Consider the following 19951-nt stretch of genomic DNA (forward strand, 5'->3'; position numbering starts at 1 on the left):
GTATTTGAGCTATTGTGGTGCATATGACGTATTTGACACCTTTCATAGGAGACTGGGAGGTACAGTGATGGGATTGCTTGAGGACAAATCTATTTCTAAATCATGCACAGGTAGACATTTTATAATTTGCTATACTAAATGAGTATGTATACTGCTATATTCTTAAATACTCCTAAAGTATGGTTAATTGAATGTTCATCTAGGCAAGTCTAGCTCAGTTAAATGTTCATCAAATGAGAACAACTGTCAATTTTGGTGCATGGAAACTGGATTTTAGAGCCAGACAAAGTAAGATTCACCTCTTGACCTTCTACCTTCACTATTCACATTTAGGACCACTCTAATTTTTAGTTGCTCTATTAAATAGGTTTACTAATGCCTGGGGAGTGCTAAACCACACATACCCAGTATCTAATTCTTACAGATGCTCAAGAAATGTCAGTTTCTTCCTTTTCTACTTCTATTTTCAGCTGCTACCATCAAACTCCCTCTCTGACATCTCTGCCTGGATGTCTTCCAAAGATCTCAAATTTAACAGGTTTCAAACTGAACTCCTGATTCATCTTACGCCCCCTCTCACACTCCTTCTCCTGCCAACACGTTTTCCTCCCAGACTTCCCCACTTTAGTAAATGGCACCACCAGCCCACCAGACACCCAGCTGCTCATGCCAGAAATGTAAGAGTCATCCTTGTTTCCTTCCTTTTTCTCACTCTCCATGTCAAATCCTTCAGCAAGTCTTGTCTTCTCCACCTGTGAGATAAGTTCTCAAATCGGTCCATTTCTCTCCATCTGACTTGCCACCAGCCCACTCCAAGGTGTTAGTGCCATTAACGGAGCTTCTCACTTCTGCCCATCACCATCAAGTACAGTTTTAAAGCATTCATTGGGGCATGTCATTTCCATTCTTAACAGATTTCAAGGACTTCTCATAATTTTTAGAATAAAGTCAAATCCCTACACGTAGCATACCACTATTCCTCTCACCCATACAGAACTTTCTCCATCTTTTGTGCCATTCCCTCTTTTGTGAATGCTAGTATGTCCTATAACTGGCTACTTTTTATTCTTTTGAGGTTGATGGTTTCCCTCTCTCATCATTCTTTCTCATAATATTTTCAAGGGCTGTTTTTCCTTTTTCATTGTTCCTTGTTCATTTTCTTCATAGCAGTTCACATTTTGTAATGCTTTATCTTTGTTTCCTGTCTCACCTCACAATTTTGTAACCTTTCAGGGGAAAGAGAATAAGTCTTTTTATTCACTGAAACAAACCGATGTCTAGCAAAACTGGCATACAGTGGGTACCCAATTTATTGAATGAATGAATGAATGAATCAGTAAATAAGGTCTTTTAATTCTCTTGAAAAGCACCATAAAAATGTAGACTCATAGTATGATTCTAATTTTATTTAAATAACTCCTATGGTAAATACATAGAAATAAGACAAAATTCATCAAAATGTTTATGGTTATTACTTTTTACCGATGGAGTTAGAATTTACTTTAATTTTTTCATATTTCTGTAGTTTCCAATTACTCTACCACAAATGAGTATTGCCTTGATGCTATAAATGAAATTTTATCTTATGTTAGAATATAGAATGGTGAATTCATGATAAAAATAATAAGGTGCTCTCTGGGTTAAGTGGACCTGTGTGTGTGTGTGTGTGTGTGTGTGTCCATGCATGCACGCGTGTATTTATGTGCTGCAATCTAAGGAGGTTCTTATTGTTTTATTCTGTAAAATACCTGGTTTCTGCAGTCTGAAGTCATTGTTTTAACTGTAGCACCAACCAGCTCTATGTTCAACAAACAGAAACCTTGAAGTTTCCCTGGATGAGAAACAGAGATGGTAATCATAATGCCTGCCTTAACCTTTGTCTTTGGGGAACTATAAAATATCATAAAAATTTGTCATGATCCTCCTCAAGTCTCATCTGTATGCTACCAAAACCTTCCAGAAGAGATTAACATATTCTGTTTATAAAATATATTAATATATTGAAATAGGCAAGCAATTTTTCTCTGTAACCAGAGTGGCTTTTCTAACAGGTACTACTATATATACACTTGAGCAAGATGCTGTTTCTCTAAATAAAGATGACAAAAAAAAACGTTGAGAAAATAGTAGCACTGCTGTCATATAAATTCAGGAAGATAAATAGGCCTGGTGACTCAAACATTGTTTTTGACAGGATGATTCAGAGTAGAAATAGAAGGAATGTGAGTCAAACCCTAGAAGTCTGACTATAAATTGTATTCCATCCAATTCACTCATTCAACCAACAAATATTTAATGAGATTCAACTATATACCAGGCACTTTTCTGGGGCCTACTTATGCACCAGGGGTGGCAGGGAAAGGACAAACAATACCTTCATGTGGAATAAACAAGAAAACTGAATAAATGATACAGAAGTGATAAGTGGAGAAACAGAAGACAAGCAAAGGAGATGGAGAGTTGCAACCCAGAATAGGAAATTGTGATTTAAATATAGCAGTCAGGGGATCCCTGGGTGGCGCAGTGGTTTAGCGCCTGCCTTTGGCCCAGGGCGTGATCCTGGAGACCCAGGATCGAGTCCCATGTCGGGCTCCTGGTGCGTGGAGCCTGCTTCTCCCTCTGCCTGTGTCTCTGCCCCCCCCCCTCTGACTATCATAAATAAATAAAAATTAAAAAAAATAAATATAGCAGTCAGAGAGGGGCAAAAAATCAAAAAGGCAACCAAAGAGGATCCGAATTGGGCAAGGGCACAAACTGGATACCTGGGGAAGAGCAGTCTAAATAGAGGGAACAGCAAGCACAAAGGATGAGGCAGGCTTGTTTGGGAACTATGAAAGAAACCAGTGTAGCTAGAGCAGAGTGAATTGGGGAAGAATTCAGGGAGAAAAGTCAGAGAAGAAACAGTAGACTTACCTCCATAGGGCCCTACAGCCACTGTTCCAACATTGGCTTTTACTCTGAGTGAAATGGAGAGCCAAGGGGTGACATGATCTGATTTGTGTTTTCACAACATCACTCTATTACACTCTGACTATTGTCCTGAAAACAAGCTTTCGAGGCAACAGTGAGAATGAAGCCATGGAAATCCATTAGGAGACTATTGCCTCCTGGCAGAGGTGCTGTTGGCTTAGATCGGAGTGGTAGTAGTATGGGTAAAGGGGACAAGATTTAGGATATATGTTGAAGGTAGAACCAACAGAATTTGCTGTAGGCCTGGCCAAGATGAGTCAAATATGACTTGAAGGTTTTTTGGCTTGAGTAATTAGGAGGATAGAGTGGCCACAAACTAGCATGGGGAGAGGTTCAGGAGTTCAATTCAGCTCAGCTGGAGATCCCTCATAGACATCCAAGTGGAACTATCAGGTAGGCAGGTGGATACACCAGTTGGGAATTTAGGGGAGAGGTTGAGAGCAAAGGGAAATTTTATGAGTCTCAGTGTTTTAATCATATTTAAAGCCACGAGACTGGCTGAGATCCCAAAGGCATGCATATAAATAAAGAAACAATCCAAGTTTTGAGCACTGGATTTGAGAAGGAACAAGTAAAAGAAACTTAGAAAGAACAGCCAGAGAAATAGAAGGAAAGCCAAGAGAATGGTTGTTCTGGAAGCCAAGTGCAAAAGGATTCCTTGGAGGGAGGATTATTGGTCAACAGGTCAAATGCTACTGCCAGGTCACAGAATATGCAACTGGCCATAGGGCTTAACATGTGGAAACCACTATCATCTTGACAAAAATAGTTTTGGTGGAATGGTGAGGGGGGAAAGCTAAAATGAGATTAAGGTAGGAAGGGATGAGCAAAAATGGAAATGGTGATACAGAATATGTTTGCAAGATTTGGTTTCAAAGGGTACAGAGAAGCAGACAGTAGGAAGAGTGAGCAATAGTTATTTCTAAGTAGCTCTCCTGAAAGAAACGCAGAAACATTCCTGGGGTTACAAAAAAGACATTAAGGAAGGTAGAGCTGGAGCTGACAAGTCCAGTGTGAGAAAGCATTGTCCAGTCTGGTGAGGAGGTACAAGAAAGGAAGTGGTACACTAATAGATTTAAATATGATTGATAAATGGCATCTGGTTGGAGAAGAGGAAAATGCCCCAGAAGAGGAGAGTATTAGACACAAGTGTGTATTCCAGATTAGTGGAATTCATCAACACACAAAAATCAATTGATGCCATATTCCACATTAACAGAACGAAGGATAAAACCACACATTTATCACGACAGATGCAGAGAAAGCACTTGATGAAATTCAACACATCTTCATCATAAAAACTCTCAACAAACTAGGTAGAGAAGGAAATTACCTCAATAGATTAGTAAATTAAAGCATTTTAATTAGAATTTAATACAAACTATATTCCCAGTCACTTGTAAGAGAATCCATGTAATTTTAACATCGATTGCCTACAATTTATGACAAAAGGCTACCACAAGTTCAGTAATCCTTTTATTTGAACTTGCATTTTATTAACCAATCATAATACTGTTTGATGAAAAAAGTAGTGCATATATGTTTGAAACATTCTGTATTATCTTTCCAGTTTGCAGATGACATCTGATAACCATATGGCTCTATGGAGCCCTCTTGCAATAACTCCTCTTTAGATTTTAGGGAATATGGATTTTATGGTACATCTCTATTCAGTCTCATTCATAGGTTCATATACTCATATTTACTGAACACCCATACATGCCAGGACACATTCATCTCTGTTTTCCCCTCTGGATTCTATGTTCCAGTCAGGTGAGGGCACTTCCTCAAGAATGCCATTATCTCTCTGGCTTCCAGATCTTTCCTCACATTGTTCTTTGCCCCAATGGGCCCTTTTTCCACACTTCTCCCCATTGGCTTCCAACTGTCATTCTGAATTCTATGGAGACATCACTATATCTGGAAAGTTTCATTTAGGATGACGGCATATGTCCTTGGCATGGAGAAGAAAAATGCAGATGTAAACCAACAAGAGGTTCTGGTCTCCATCAGCTACTCCTTCTCAAAGCCCTGGAGTTAGTTCTGGTCCTTCTCTTCATATGGACCCATAATCAACTTTTCTAGAGTTTGAGATCCAGACCGTATTAAGATCTGGAAGACATTACAAAGGCGGATGACAATGTGGAATATTTTAAGTGTTTTAGATGAATGTAAAGCAGATGGGAGGTCAAAAGGTGAAAATTCCCAGTTACAAAATAAATAAGTCCTAGAGATATAATCATGTACAGCCTGGCAACTAGAGTTAATAATGCTGTATTGCATATTTGAATGTTGCTAAGAGAGTATTAGAAGTTCTCATCAAGAAAAAAAATTGTATTGTATGGTGATGGATAACTAGACTTATTGTGGTGATCATTTCACAATACATAAGAATAATGAACCATGTTGTACACCTGGAACTAATATGTCAATTATATTTCAAGAAAAATAAATAGATAGATAATACATAAAGCAGATAAGGGATTAGAGAAAGCTTGGTAGGAAAACAGATTTGTCTAGGAAACTGACAATTTTTTGTGTGTTTTGAAATAAAGATTAAATGAGATGATACATTTGAAATACTTTATAAAGTACCTAATATGTATGTACCTAAAGTACCTAATATGTATGTCATGAATGTCAGCTTTCTGAAGATAATGCCAACCATGACATAGTGGCATGAGAGGCAGTGGTTAATTTAAATTAAAAAAGACCTATTACAAAGACAGAAGGAGGGATAGACAATCAAGGATGAATATATAAAATAGACAGGATTTGTAAGCACAAAAGGATCACTAAGATTTGCAAAATGTGCTAAGAATATTCAAAGGTGCTTGTTTGTTATGCTAAGATCAAGGAAGTAGCCCAGTAAGAGGCAAACACTTGCTGTTTAAAGACAATGATTGAATTTTAAGGGAAACTGAGAAATAAAACTGAAACTATTCAATTCCAACTCTACATCTATTTCCTAAGAGAGACAGAATAGAAGGAATAGAATTTGCCTTCTGTAAGAACACAGATTCAAGCCGACTAAGAGGGCTTGGCTTTTGCCTTGGTCAGGAGTGATAGCGAGGATTGGAAATAGGATTTTTTTTTTTTTTTTTTTTTATAAATAGCAGGCTCCTCACTTGAGCTGGGGCTTGAACTCACCAACCTACGACCAAGGGGCAGATGCTCTACCAACTGAGCCAGCCAGGGGTCTGCAATTTTTTTTGTAAATAAAGGAATCTCTAATCTCACCATTTCCTCCTCCTCAAGGGTCTATTTTTCTGGTCATTTTAAATCCATGTGCTGATAGCCAACCTTTCTAGAGTTTGGAATCCAAGCCATATAGGTACCATCATCAGATCTTAAGGTCTGTAAGCCTTTTTTCCTACTTCCACCAGCCAGCAGAAGCTGAAGCCAATATCTTCTCTCTAAGAAAGAAGATGTGTTATATATTTCACTGATATTTTGAATAACTTCTGCAGAGAAATATTGTTACTCAATACATGGTTTTTAGGTGGAACATGACTATTGGATTTTACTTCATTTGTGTTATTGGTTGGTCATTTGTAAACTGGATTAGAAGAGTTAACTCCTAATGCAATGTTTCTATAGTAAAATGGAAAATGCGTTCTGAGTTCCAAAAAAACTGACTTCATTATTCTTTCAGTGACTTACTTAATAAATATGCCTTGAGCCCCTTTTATAGGCCAGGCTCTGGATTCAAAAATGAAGGAAGACACAGTATCCTCAAGGAATTACCAACCACACCTTTTACTGCCTCATTCTGAAATAATTATAATATATTATATTGTATAATACATGCCATATAAACATTCTATGGGAATGGGAAAGATGGAGAAATCTGTGCTACCTGGGGTGTTAGGGAAGGTTTCAAAAGATACTCTAAAGCTAAATTTTTAATAGGCAGCAGAGAACCTCCAGAGTATTTTAGGCATAAACTCTACAAGAAAAAGAGACAGAGGTTTAAATATATAGGCATGTTTGCTGCCCATTTATGGAATAGACCACCACCTTGCATAGGGATGTACATAGTGTGTAAGTGAGCTATGGGCTTAAAAATAATTTGGAATACAGCTTATTTCCAGGTTAAGGGCCATCCCCACATGAAAGAATAAGACAGGCTTACCTCCAATGAGTTTACAATCTACAGGACACCCTGGACGTCACCCTGTACGTCTACTACAGCATTATCATAGGATCATCTAGTAAATTATTTGCTTTCCATATTTCTGCTCCCATTGAGATGAGAATCCACTGAGATTGGATGTTTGATTCCTCTTACACTTCTGTATAAAACCTGACGCATAGTAGGTGTTCAGTAAGTCATTACTGAGTTTAAAAATGAATGATAATGTAAAACACATGATTTAGGATACATAGAAGATAGATGGGGGGTAGGGAAGATGAGGGAAAATAGCAATTGGTGCTTTTAAGTATAGGTGCGATTTTCTTAAGAAAAATTGGATGGGTTAAGTCTATGACTTCTAGGTACCGAGAATAATAGTAATGAAAACAAGAAAGCATGAAAAGTGTGTGAGGAACAATGAGAAATCTACCAGAATTTAATGGGGCCAGAATTTAATGTACACAGACAGGGATACATTATTGCTTCCATGGCCCTAGGCACTTTTGCATTTGTAGACCTATTTCTCCATTAGAAACCATATTAAAAATTACATTTTACACCTGTGTTGGTATAAAGCAAAATATATTCAGGCTGAATTCATGATTATTGTCACTATCATGTTCATTTTTCTTCTAATTTTAAAATACATTAAAATCACAATATTTTCATGAGCCTGAGAGCATCCTGGGCCCCAGGCACTGTGCTGTCATCCCTGGTGAATAAGTTTTCATAGAGCCCTATGGATAAACCAAGTAGGAGGAGATCAATCTGGAAAGAGAAGTGAAGACTGAATGAGGAGAGCCTTACGTGCTATGCTAAAGCAGGTGACAAATAGCAGAGGGACATGGTTAGAATCCTTAGAAGAAAGAATAGAAATGCAAATGTCCAGAATGAAATGGGAAGCTCTTGAAACCAAAGACTAACCATCTAGGAAAGATGGAGAAGACTCTTAGTTGGTAGAAAGCATGAGAAAGGGGAAATGAAGACGCTATAAGAACTGAAGCCAGACTGAATGGGGAGAGGGGAGGCCAGAGAAGAACTGTCATCTCAAACCTCAGTGATCAGAAGAAGGGCAAAGCCAGGAGAAGAAGGACAGGAGGGGGAGTGAATGGGAGATGGGCTACGGGGGTGAAGGGTATGAATATATTTTCAAAATCAGAAACACTATTAAACATAAAGTTACCTCAAAAATGACAATCACTGGACTAGACAGTGTTATGATAAGCAAAATAAGTCACACAGAGAACAAATACCATATAACTTCATTTATATGTGGAATCTAAAAAACATGAACAAACAAAACAGAAACAGACTCATAAATACATACAATGAATTGGTTGTTGCCAAGGGGAGCAGGGTGGGTGGAATAGGGGAGGGGATTCAAAGGTATAAACTTCCAATTATAAAATAAATGAATCATGAAGATGCCATGTGCAGCACAGGGAATATAGATAATAATGTTGTAACAACCTTGTATGGAGACAGATGGTAGCTAGATTTATAGTGGTGATGTTTCCCAATGTATGTAAGTGTCAAATTACTATGCTGTACATCTGAAATTTATATAATTTTGTATGTCAACTACAAAAATAAAGATACTCTCTTTAGCTCTCTGCTGCTACTTTGACCTCACTACCACTCTCTTTATAAAAGAGAAAGGGAATGTAGCTGTGTGCCTATCAAACATAAACCTTTATTCTCAAAACATAAATTTTAGCATGAAATCAGTACTCATCTATCTGGGATAGCAAATAATTACAGAGAGAAAAAGAAGATCAATCAGACATAAACATAACTGAAACATATGCCTTCAATTCACAAATATATATTTTAATATATACCCTAGGCAAGAATAAAGCAAGCTAAGTACTTAGGGATTTTAGATAAACTATGCAAAATAATAATTATTCCATAAATGATCATATTTAATTTTAACTGGCCAGGAGTCAAACTCAATTTTTTTTCTTTTCTTTTTTTTTTTAAGATTTTATTTATTTATTCATGAGAGATACAGAGAGAGAAAGGCAGAGACATAGACATAGGCAGAGGGAGAAGCAGGCTCCATGCAGGGAGCCTGATGTGGGACTTGATCCTGGGACTCCTGGACTCGATCCTGGGACTCCAGGACCACGCCCTGGGCGGAAGGCAGATGCTTAACTGCTGAGCCATCCAGGGATCCCCAATTCTTTTCTTTTCTGCATTAATTATCCTTAGCACTATTAAAAATGTTTCTGAACAAAGCAGTATTTCTATTGAGCTATTATAGAAACCCAGTAATTAGAATACTTTGAGGATCATCTGAATGGGTCATAGTTCAGCATTTTTTAGTATTCTAGAAAAAATGTGATTTTATTACTTTTAAATACAAAGAATAATTCACACTACTAACAAAGAATTGCATAGTAGAAGGTTTTTTTTATCAAAGATACATCTAATGGATAAATATGTACTTTTTTTAAGCACTAAGTTTTAAAAAGGCTTACTCACATTATTTATTTCCATTATGGAGATACTTGTTAGGACAAGGTAAGTTTTTGCCTAGCAGAATGATATATAAATAATGACTCAATGGAATATTTAAAAAGGAGGTTTTACTTTATGTCTGTGCTTCTTCCAAACTACATTAACAATTTGAGCTATGGTATGTCCTTTGCTTTTCAAACAGGTCTACAGCAATTTGGTGCCTTATTTTGGGGAAGGTATTTATTAAGTCATACTCAACATGTAGACCAGCAGGGAAGTGGGGGTTGGGGTTGAGGAGTAGGGTACAGGAGATAAAATACAAGAGGCTTTTGTGACATCAAAATATCACAAAGGGCAGGATAAATATATAAAATCTATTAATAACTTATCAAACTCAACATTCAAAAAACAAAAGATCCAGTTAAGAAATGGTCAGATGAACAGATATTTCTTCAAGAAGACATACAAATGGCCAACAGACACATGAAAAAATGTTCAATATCACTCATCATCAGGGAAATGCAAATCAAAACAACGCAACATTGCAAAGCAATAATGACAAAGAGAAAACTTAAAAGCAGAGAGCAAAGAGTTCAGTTAAAATGGCAGCTGTATTCTCAATAGCCACAATTGGTGACTAAACAATGTAGTAAATTCTGGAGAGTACAGAGAGAAAATCACTGTCAACCCATAACTCTATCAAGGAAAACTACTCTTCAAGAATGGGGTACATTATAAACCTTTGTAGCAAACTAAGGAGGAAAGTATTTATTTCCTGTACCTACTCAATACATAAAATTCTAAACTATTTCATGGAGAATGAAAATGATTCCAGAATAAGGTTCAAGAAGGAAGAAAGGTGAAAAGAAGTGGTAAATGAGCATACTGAAATAAACACTGACTGCAGTATATAATACTAATAATAACTAATTCATGGAGTAAAAATAAAATCAAGGTAGACTAGGACTAAGATTCTAGACCAAAACAAAACAAATTGGAAGAGGATGCTTGTGGGTAAAGCATTTTAAATGGCCTTGTTGACGGGATGAGCACTGGGTGTTATTCTGTATGTTGGTAAATTGAACACCAATAAAAATTAATTTATAAAATAAAAAAAATAAAAAAAATAAAAATAAATAAAAAAAATAAAAGTTTGTTCACTTCCAAGGAATTAAAAAAAATAAAACCTTAAAAAAAATAAATGGCCTTGTTTGTGAGGTGATTAAAGATATTTAATAACTCTTGACACAGGGAACTCAGATATGCATATTACAATTTTCAAGATGACAAAATGAATAGAAACCTTAAGTTCCAAAATATTGAAGGAAGACACAGATTACAATACCTGGCTGGCTCAACTGATGGATAGTGGGATTCTTTATCTCAGGGTCATGAGTTTGAACTCCATGTTGGGTGTAAAGCTTAATTATAAATAAAAAATTTTGAAGGAAGACACAGAATGAAGCAAATAAGATAAAGCATTAAAAAAGGATAATATTAAGTAATAGAAAAAGAGAAATAATGAAAATTAAATGAATGAAAATGACAATAAGAATAATACAAATAGGCTAATAGCTAAAAGAAAAATTGATCAGAGTAGATAAAAACAAAAGCAAAGGCAAAATTAACATACCCTATATGAGGGACACAATTAATGCATAAGGAAACAAAATGTTGAAAGTTAAAGGATGTAAAAGTTTTAACAGGAAAATGCTACAAAGGAATCATAGATAGCTATTTTAATGGGAAATAAAGTAGACTTCAAGGTAAAATTATTATTAGTGGTAAAGAGGGTAGAGAATACTTAGACAAGCTTTAAGATATAATTTTTAAAATTGCATGCATTTAATAATATAGTCCAAAATATAAAAAGAAAACATTGAATAAAACTTGAAAAAGGAAATTATAAATTTTTCATCAGGGTAGGAAATTCCACCAAGCCTGATTGAATTGATAGAGTAGATAAAAATAAAACAAGGATATAAATATAAAAAATATCAACTATTAAAATAGCATTAATCTAAAGGACATATATATGTAACCCTGTACCAATAACTAGATAGCAGACATAACTGACCTTGTATTAGAACACTAACAAAAAGATAAATATATTTGGAAATTTATAAACTTCTAAATAAGAAGTTCTAAGCAAAATCAGAAAATACTTAGAAACAAATGATAATAAAAAATATTGAATATTGGGGCACGTGGATAGTAGCTCAGTGGGTTAAGCGTCTGCCCTCAGCTCAGGTCATGATTTCAGAGGCTTGGAATATAGCCAAGCATCAAGGTTTCTGCTTCTCCCTCTCCTCCTGCTCCTCCCTGGTGGCTTGTGTACATGCTCCCTCTCTCAAATAAATAAAACCTTTTCAAAAAAATCACATATCAAAACATGTAGAATGTAGCAAAAAAATTATTAGAGGGAAATCTATAGACAACTCTGATATTAAATAAGATAAACCTAAAAGCAAATGGATGAAGTATTCAGCTTACTTATTTCACTTATAGTGAAATAAAAATAAGAAAAAATAAGCAAATTACATTAAAATACGTGAAAGATAAATAAGACATTTGAAGACACATCTAGTGGGAATCCTAGAATAAGAGAATAGAATGAGGAAGACAATATTTGAACACATAATGACTGAGATTTCCCCAGAAGTGAAAAAATTATGGAATCTACATACTGAAGAAACATAATGACTCAACAGATTAAATAAATTTACAGGTGATCACATTGTTATATATGGCAATAGCAATAATAGTGTCCAGTATGGGAAGCTTAAAAACAAAATGCAATTAAAAGACTAAACAGTGATGAGGCTGAAACTAAGGCACTGTAAGGCTTTTTTAAGAAGAGGGCATACCGGGTGGCTCAGCGGTTTGGCACTGCCTGCAGCCTGGGGTGTGGTCCTGGAGATCCGGGATCGAGTCCCACATTGGGCTCCCTGCATGGAGCCTGCTTCTCCCTCTGCCTGTGTCTCTGCCCTCTCTCTCTGTGTCTATGAATAAATAAATAAAATCTTAAAAAAAAAAGAAGAAGAGAGCATAGTATTTACTACCTTAGATTTTCCTTAAAGAAGTATGCATGCCTAAGATGAAGGAGAAATTACTGAAAGGTTGAAGTAGAACATATTGCTGAAAAACAATTAACAGGAAAAGATGGGTAAGGGAAACGATCAACACAGTAAGAGATAAGAAAGGAGAAAACACATTAAAAATAGGAAGTACAAAATAAGGTGGAAAAAAATAAATCAAAATATGTTAGTAGTCACTAAGGTAACTCAACTTCACCAGTTAAAGAATAAGAGTTTCTCCTATTTGATTTAAAAATAACAGTCAAATAATCCAATATAGTGTCTAGAAATGAGACACATAGGGATACTACATGATGAAAGTGCTGCAATTGACATCTTACCAATTGAAAAGCTATATAAATATCACATGGTATAGAATTTAAGGAAAACAACTATCCAGCCAACTATCAGAATAACTATCAGGTCACTATTTAATGGTAAAAAGAACAGCCCTTCATGAAGATAAAAAATTCTGAACCTCTTTACACTTAAAAACAAACAAAAAGTAAATTATGAAAAAAGAGGAAAAGAGTCTTACCAAAAGAAATCCATAAATCCATCATTATAAGGAAAGATATCATCAGACCTTAACCAAAAACTGATTCAAGCAATGAAATATGAGTAAAGTTATAGAAGACTTCATCTTGACAAATAAAGAATGAAACATTTTAACCTAACAAATGCTCAGAAAACAACTACATAATGGGAAAATACTAAAAGCATCTCCATGAAAATAATAATTGAGGCCAATGTGGCTGGTGGCCCTAACCAATGAAATGAAAATGAGTGAACTACAAAATGAAAGATGGAAAAGGAAAATACAAAACTGTCCTTATTTTCAGTCCTTATATGCTTATATGCTTACCTATACAGAAAATCTAAAAGCAATATATAGAAAAAAAAACTAAGTGTTTAACAGGATTGCTAGATATAAGATCATTATAACCACAGTATCAATCAAGTCCTATTCACCCGAAAACAATACAAATTTTAAAAATATATTTTTATAATTATATTACAAATTCTAAAGAACTTTGGCATGAAACTAAAAAACAACTCAAAATCATTATGGAAAAAATTAAGAAACTTTAATAAAAACAACATTATTGGGCAGCCGGGTGGCTCAGCGGTTTAGTGCCGCCTTCAGCCCAGGGCATAATCCTGGAGACCTGGGATTGAGTCCCACATCAGGTTCACTGCATGGAGCCTTCTTCTCCCTCTGCCTGTGTCTCTGTCTCTGTCTCTCTCTCTCTGTGTCTCTCATGAATAAATAAAATCTTTAAAAAAAACCATTATTTTAACTAGAGGGATATATATATATAGCATATATATATATATGCTAAGTATATATATATATACTTATATATATACTTATATATATATAGCATATATATATATGCTAAGTTAATAGATAGGAGGATAAAATATCATGAAGATATAAATTATCCATATCTTTGTCTATAAAGCCCATGCCATACTAATTTCAGCGGGTTTTTTTTTAAAAGCCAAATCTAATCCACATTGAATACTGAAGAGATAAGACAAGTTTGAGAAACAATAATATAGTAGAAGTCAATAAACCTATAGCAAATTAGAGAAATGTAATACTGGCAAAATATAAACCAACAGAACAATGAAACTAAATAGAGAATGTATATGGAACTGGTTTTTGACGTACATAAGCATTATAAATCAATATGGACAAGAAAATGTGAAAATTGGTAATCCATATTGGAAAAGATAAAATTAGATCTTTATTATCAAATTATTCATTAAATAAATTTCAGATTAATTGAACATCCAACATAAAAACCACTACTTTAAAGCATGGGAAGAAAATTATTGGAGAATACATTAACAAACTAAAACAGAAAAGCTTTTTTTTTTAAGATTTTATTTATTTATTCATGAGAGACACAGAGAGAGAGCCAGAGACATAAACAGAGGGAGAAGTAGGCTCCCGATAGGGAGCCTGATGTGGGACTCAATCCCAGGACCCTGGGATCATGACCCAAGCCAAATACAGATGCCCAACCACTATGCCACCCAGGTGCCCCAAAAAGGGTTTTTAAAGTAAGACATAAAACCACATATCAGAATAGAAAAAACTGACAAATTGAATGGATCAAAAATTTAAAAATTTATATCACCAAATGCTAAAAAGACAAAAATTAAAAATAATCCATAGCATAAGAGAAGATATCTCCATGTGCAAATGACTGCTTTCCAGAATATATAAAGAGTGCATACAAATCAATAAGATAAAGAAATTCAACCTAATAGAAAATAGGCAAAAGATTCAAGCTATCAATCAACAAAAAAGAAAATCAAAATGTCAAATAAATATACATAAAGATTACTGACATCAATTGCAATCAAAGAAAGTCTTCACATCTGTATATTTCATTTCATGTCATTCTATAACCTTTTCTAAAAAAGGCAGGAATGATGAACTTTATCATAAAAAATGAAGAAGCACTCAATATATTTGTCAGAATAATGTTTACTAAAATTTAGTGGCTAAATTGCATGGACTTAATATACAAAATTAACTTATACAAAATGCCTTTTTCAAGGTGATGTAAGATAAATTATGTATGTGATTATACAAGAGGTACTAATATTTGGTAGGACTTGTATTTTCTGTAGAGTAGGATATGTTGGGAAAAATGAGGAAATATCTTTTATGATTTGTATCTTCAGCCTATGATTCACTTTATGAACATGACTAATTAATTGTAAGGCAGCCGTTAGCTGGAAAGATTCAAATAAAAAAAGCATTTGTTTCTCTACTTCCATTAAGCAAGCATTTTGAAAATGTCAGGAGTTAAGATTAAACTTTCTTATTTTGTATTTTTCTTCAAATTATCTTCCTTCTCCCAGTTTAATGATAAGAGCTGATTCTGATTTAACTTGTTGGTGGCTAAAAAGAACTTCAAATTCTAGCCATTAGCAATTATGCCTCCCTGAAGTTGCAGTTCTACATGTGTTTCTTTGCACTGTAAATTCTTAGGATACAGGAAAGGAAACCTTCCTGTATCTGAATCAAGAGAAGTTTTTTTCTGTGATGAAGAATTTAGCCAACAGCCACATTTTCCTGGAAATCTTGTCTTTTCTAGTGAAGCCACCATCCATCTTAGCTAAAATCATGAAGCACAATGACCAAAGGGTCAGGTGCAAGTGGCTTTTGTAACTGATAGGAGAGATGATGGAGCAAAAGAGCAAGAGCTGGATGCATATGAACCAAAACTACACTTCAAATATCTCCAGTTATGTCTGTGATTGTCCACACATCTCATTAGAGACACATGATGGTAAGTATTAGGGAGATGGAGATCAACTAGCTAAGTCTTTTGAAAAGAGCAAGACTTTCAGGCTCTAGAAAGAAGGAAATCCAAGATCCCAATATTTCTAGAGTAAGAGATGGCGGGGAGGAAGTGAAAGTGGTGCCACTCCCTCAGAGCTCAAGAGGCTTTTGCATGAGAGCATCTAGGATGAGGAGCCATGGTGATGTCATAAGAACAACACATGAGCAAAACAATGAACTTCTCTGAGCCTGTTTCCTCAACTAAACTTCACAGGACTGTGACAAAGAACACATGGTATAAAGACTGTGTCTTATAGACTGCGTCTATACCATGAAAGCATCTTAGTAACTAGCTTTACCGTGGAGTGCAATGACTCACTTTCTAATTGGGAGAAAAATCAGGCAGTGTGACATGAATGTTTCTTTAGACAGATTTCCTACTGGCCCCTTCTTTTCTCTCTTCCCCTAGGGCCCAGATTAAATGCCATTTCCCTAAAGAGCCCTCCCTGGTCACCTACCTAGAGTGTCTCTTGGATTTTTATTGGTTTTCCTCATAGCCTTAACTCAACTTTCAACAACCCAATGAAGTGGCACTAATAGTACTCCCATTTTAGAGATGAGAACGTGGAGTCCAAGAAAAATTTAGGCCACCCAGGGAAGAGGAGATAGAGCCAAGTGGGAACGGAGCTAGCATGTTCCAGCATCCTTGCTCTTAATGGCCATGCTATACTACATAATCTAAAATTTCAATGAAAAAAATGAAATTAACAAAGACAAAAATATTAATATCTGGATTCATCATTCACCAAGAGGGTGGAGTAGAAGAGAGTGATAAAAGACTAAAGGAAAAAGCAAGAGAATTATGAAATGCTTTTCTTCTTGAGAGAGAGAAAAAAAAAGAGGAGGGCAGGAAGGATTACCACCTGAGGCCATAAGTAATATGTTACCGCTGCGTGCCCAAATCAGTCTGGGGAAGTGCCGGCTCCTGCCTTTACTATCTTTGCTTAGGGGCTTACCTGTCAGAGTGAGCTTGATGTTGCCGCCAACCTTCTAAATAGGGTAGGGTTTGCTCCTCTCATACCTCATGCCTAAATTCTTCTCTTGTTAATACTCTTACATGTGTTTCTTTTGGAAGCATCCAAAGCAAGTGCAAAAGAATTAGTCTTGATGAAAGCCGTCCAATCAACAGCTATAACCTGGCAGGATTTCTACTTCCAGTCACACTTGCAAATTGCTTAAAATGAAATACTATGACTACACCTCATGCTATGCTTCAACCTCAGATTAAAGTCAACCTTTTTCTCGCACTTGAGGGTGTGCAAGGAGTCCTGAAATGGAACAACATACGGTGGATCTCATTTTTTCACTTAGCACAGCTACTTCTTTTTTTTTTTTTAATAAAGTTGCATTGAGGATTCTTTTATTAAAAAGAGACACACCTTGGTTCAAGTAATCAATAAAATGCATGGAAAAGCATTTATTTAAAAATAAAGTAGAATGTTTTACCAGGAGTAGTAGTATTATAAAAGGAGGGATAGGATCATAGGGCTTTACCACAGAATCTTTGTATTCTATTCTATTGAAGGTTTGAGATCTGAACTCTGTTCTCATGAATGACTCAGTCAGGAAGAAGAGAATTCACAACCCTGAATATCCAGTGAATTGACAAAACTGACCTTCCGAATCTCACTCTTGGTGGAAGCTGACATGACTGATGTGGACAAATCAGAATTCTTGGTGGGGACTGCAGGTGCTGGTGACCCTGCCTTGGGATCGTGCCCAGAAGCTCCCTCTACAGGTCAGCCCTAGCTTTCACAAGAGCATGTACAAGGGAACCCATGGGGCTTCTCACACCACAAATCTAGTTAAAAGGGCATGAATCAAGTTAATAAACCATTTAATAAAATACTCTACCTTCCCACCTTGATGAATAAACCTCCAGGACACTAAAATTGAAAAAGAGTAAAGCTGAAGCACCTGCGTGGCAGAGTGGTTGAGGATCTGCCTTTGGCTCAGGTCATGATCCCAGTATCCTGGAATTGAGTCCCACATGGGGCTCCCTACAAGAAGTCTATTTCTCCCTCTGCCTATGTCTCTGCCTCTCTCTCTGTGTGTGTCTCTCATAAATAAGAAAATAAAATCTTAAAAAAAGAAAAAGATGGGTTTTTATGGGTTTTTCATGAATGATAGTGAGATATCAAAGATGATTAATGTTAATTATTACTATATATGTCTCAGGGTTCTGTTGATAGACCAGCAATGTTTAGATGAGTCATAAAATAAACACATACATAATTCATAGATTTTATGTCTATTCCATAACATTTAATTTTCCTTGCCTTCTTTTTGTAAAATGGTTCCTATAGTTAAGATTTTCATAGATTTTCTTACATTGACAACAATGCTGAATTAGATCATCTCTCACAGTTCTTATAATTTGTCATTACTTTTAATTTAGATAAACTTCTTTTTAGTTGAGGCAATAACTACTAGAATTGTCGATGAAATGCTTAAAGAAAAACAAACTTTTTTTTAATTTTTATTTATTTATGATAGTCACACACAGAGAGAGAGAGAGAGAGAGAGGCAGAGACATAGGCAGAGGGAGAAGCAGGCTCCATGCACCGGGAGCCTGATGGAAAAACAAACTTAAAAATGATTCATTTTATAAATTACTTTAATATTCAAATGTTTAATGTTTAATTACTTTAATGGAGTCACAAAACTTTTTATTTTTTGTAGAGAACAGAACAACATTTAAATCTCATTCAAGCCACCATCTCATATTTAACTTCTACTATCTCTTGAAGCAATATCTATAAATATATTTATTTATATTTTCTTTCACATTTTTCAATGCATAGTTATTATAAAGAAAGTCAAAACCAGCAGTATGTTGCTCAATTTGTTAAAATCTTCTTTCAGTCAAGACTATCCCTTGATCCATGGTAGCTAGAAAATAATGTCTCTAGAAATTACTTTCAGGGTTAGATATATATGAATCTTCCCCTTTACAGTGTTAATGACATTTCACAGAATGCCACTTTTCTTTTCTTTTTCTTTTTTCTTTTTTCTTTTTTTTTTGGTGCAAAATGGTGGTTTTATTAAAGCACCAGAATGCCACTTTTCTTGTGTTGCTTCTTTCTTATTTTTTAGTAAAACAATTTTCTCTAAAACGTTTAAGAATATTTTAGGTCCTTTATCAAATAAAATAAGCAAATTTTGATATTTCTGGGTTCTTATGAAATAAAAGTTTTGCAAACATGATTAATAGCCAGCAACAGTACACACCAAATGGCCATCGATAGCACAAATTCAAAATATGTTTCTGCAAAAGACCATGATTCACTTCATTTATGGATTGTTTGTGATGTCACATAACTGTTCTAGTGTATTTTTAAAATTAATCTAAATATTTTAATAACACTGGGTTGGCATTTCCAGCCATCAGATGTCCAAAAGTGGCTGTGAGGTGAATTTTGTTATGATCAAAATTTTGTTTCATCAAGATGTTCCATATTTGAATACATCCAGAAAAACATAATGTTTGAACTGCTCAAAAGGATGTTATTGCTAGGGGCGCCCGGGGGGCTCAGTGGTTGAGCATCTGCCTTTGGCTCACAGCATGATCCTGCGGTCTCGGTATCGAGTCCCACATCGGGCTCCCTGCATGGAGCCTGCTTCTCCCTCTGCCTGTGTCTCTGCGCCTCTCTCTCTCTCTCTGTGTCTCTCATGGATAGATAAATAAAATCTTTTTAAAAAAAAAGGATGTTATTGCTATGAGCACATTATAAGCTACACCTCCCAATAACCAATATCTTAAGTAATTTCCAGTAAGATACTTGAAAAGAAATCACATTTGATTTTGGAATGCCTTTTATGAGAACATGTAGCATAACTATCATATGCATAGCATGATTTTTCATTTTAAAAAAGGAAAAATTTAAATCTATTTCATAAATATGATTCTTGTTGATGGATGAACATGATAAAGAAATA

This window comes from Nyctereutes procyonoides, unplaced genomic scaffold (assembly GCF_905146905.1).
Source record: "Nyctereutes procyonoides isolate TBG_1078 unplaced genomic scaffold, NYPRO_anot_genome, whole genome shotgun sequence".
In the NCBI taxonomy this organism is placed as follows: Eukaryota; Metazoa; Chordata; class Mammalia; order Carnivora; family Canidae; genus Nyctereutes; species Nyctereutes procyonoides.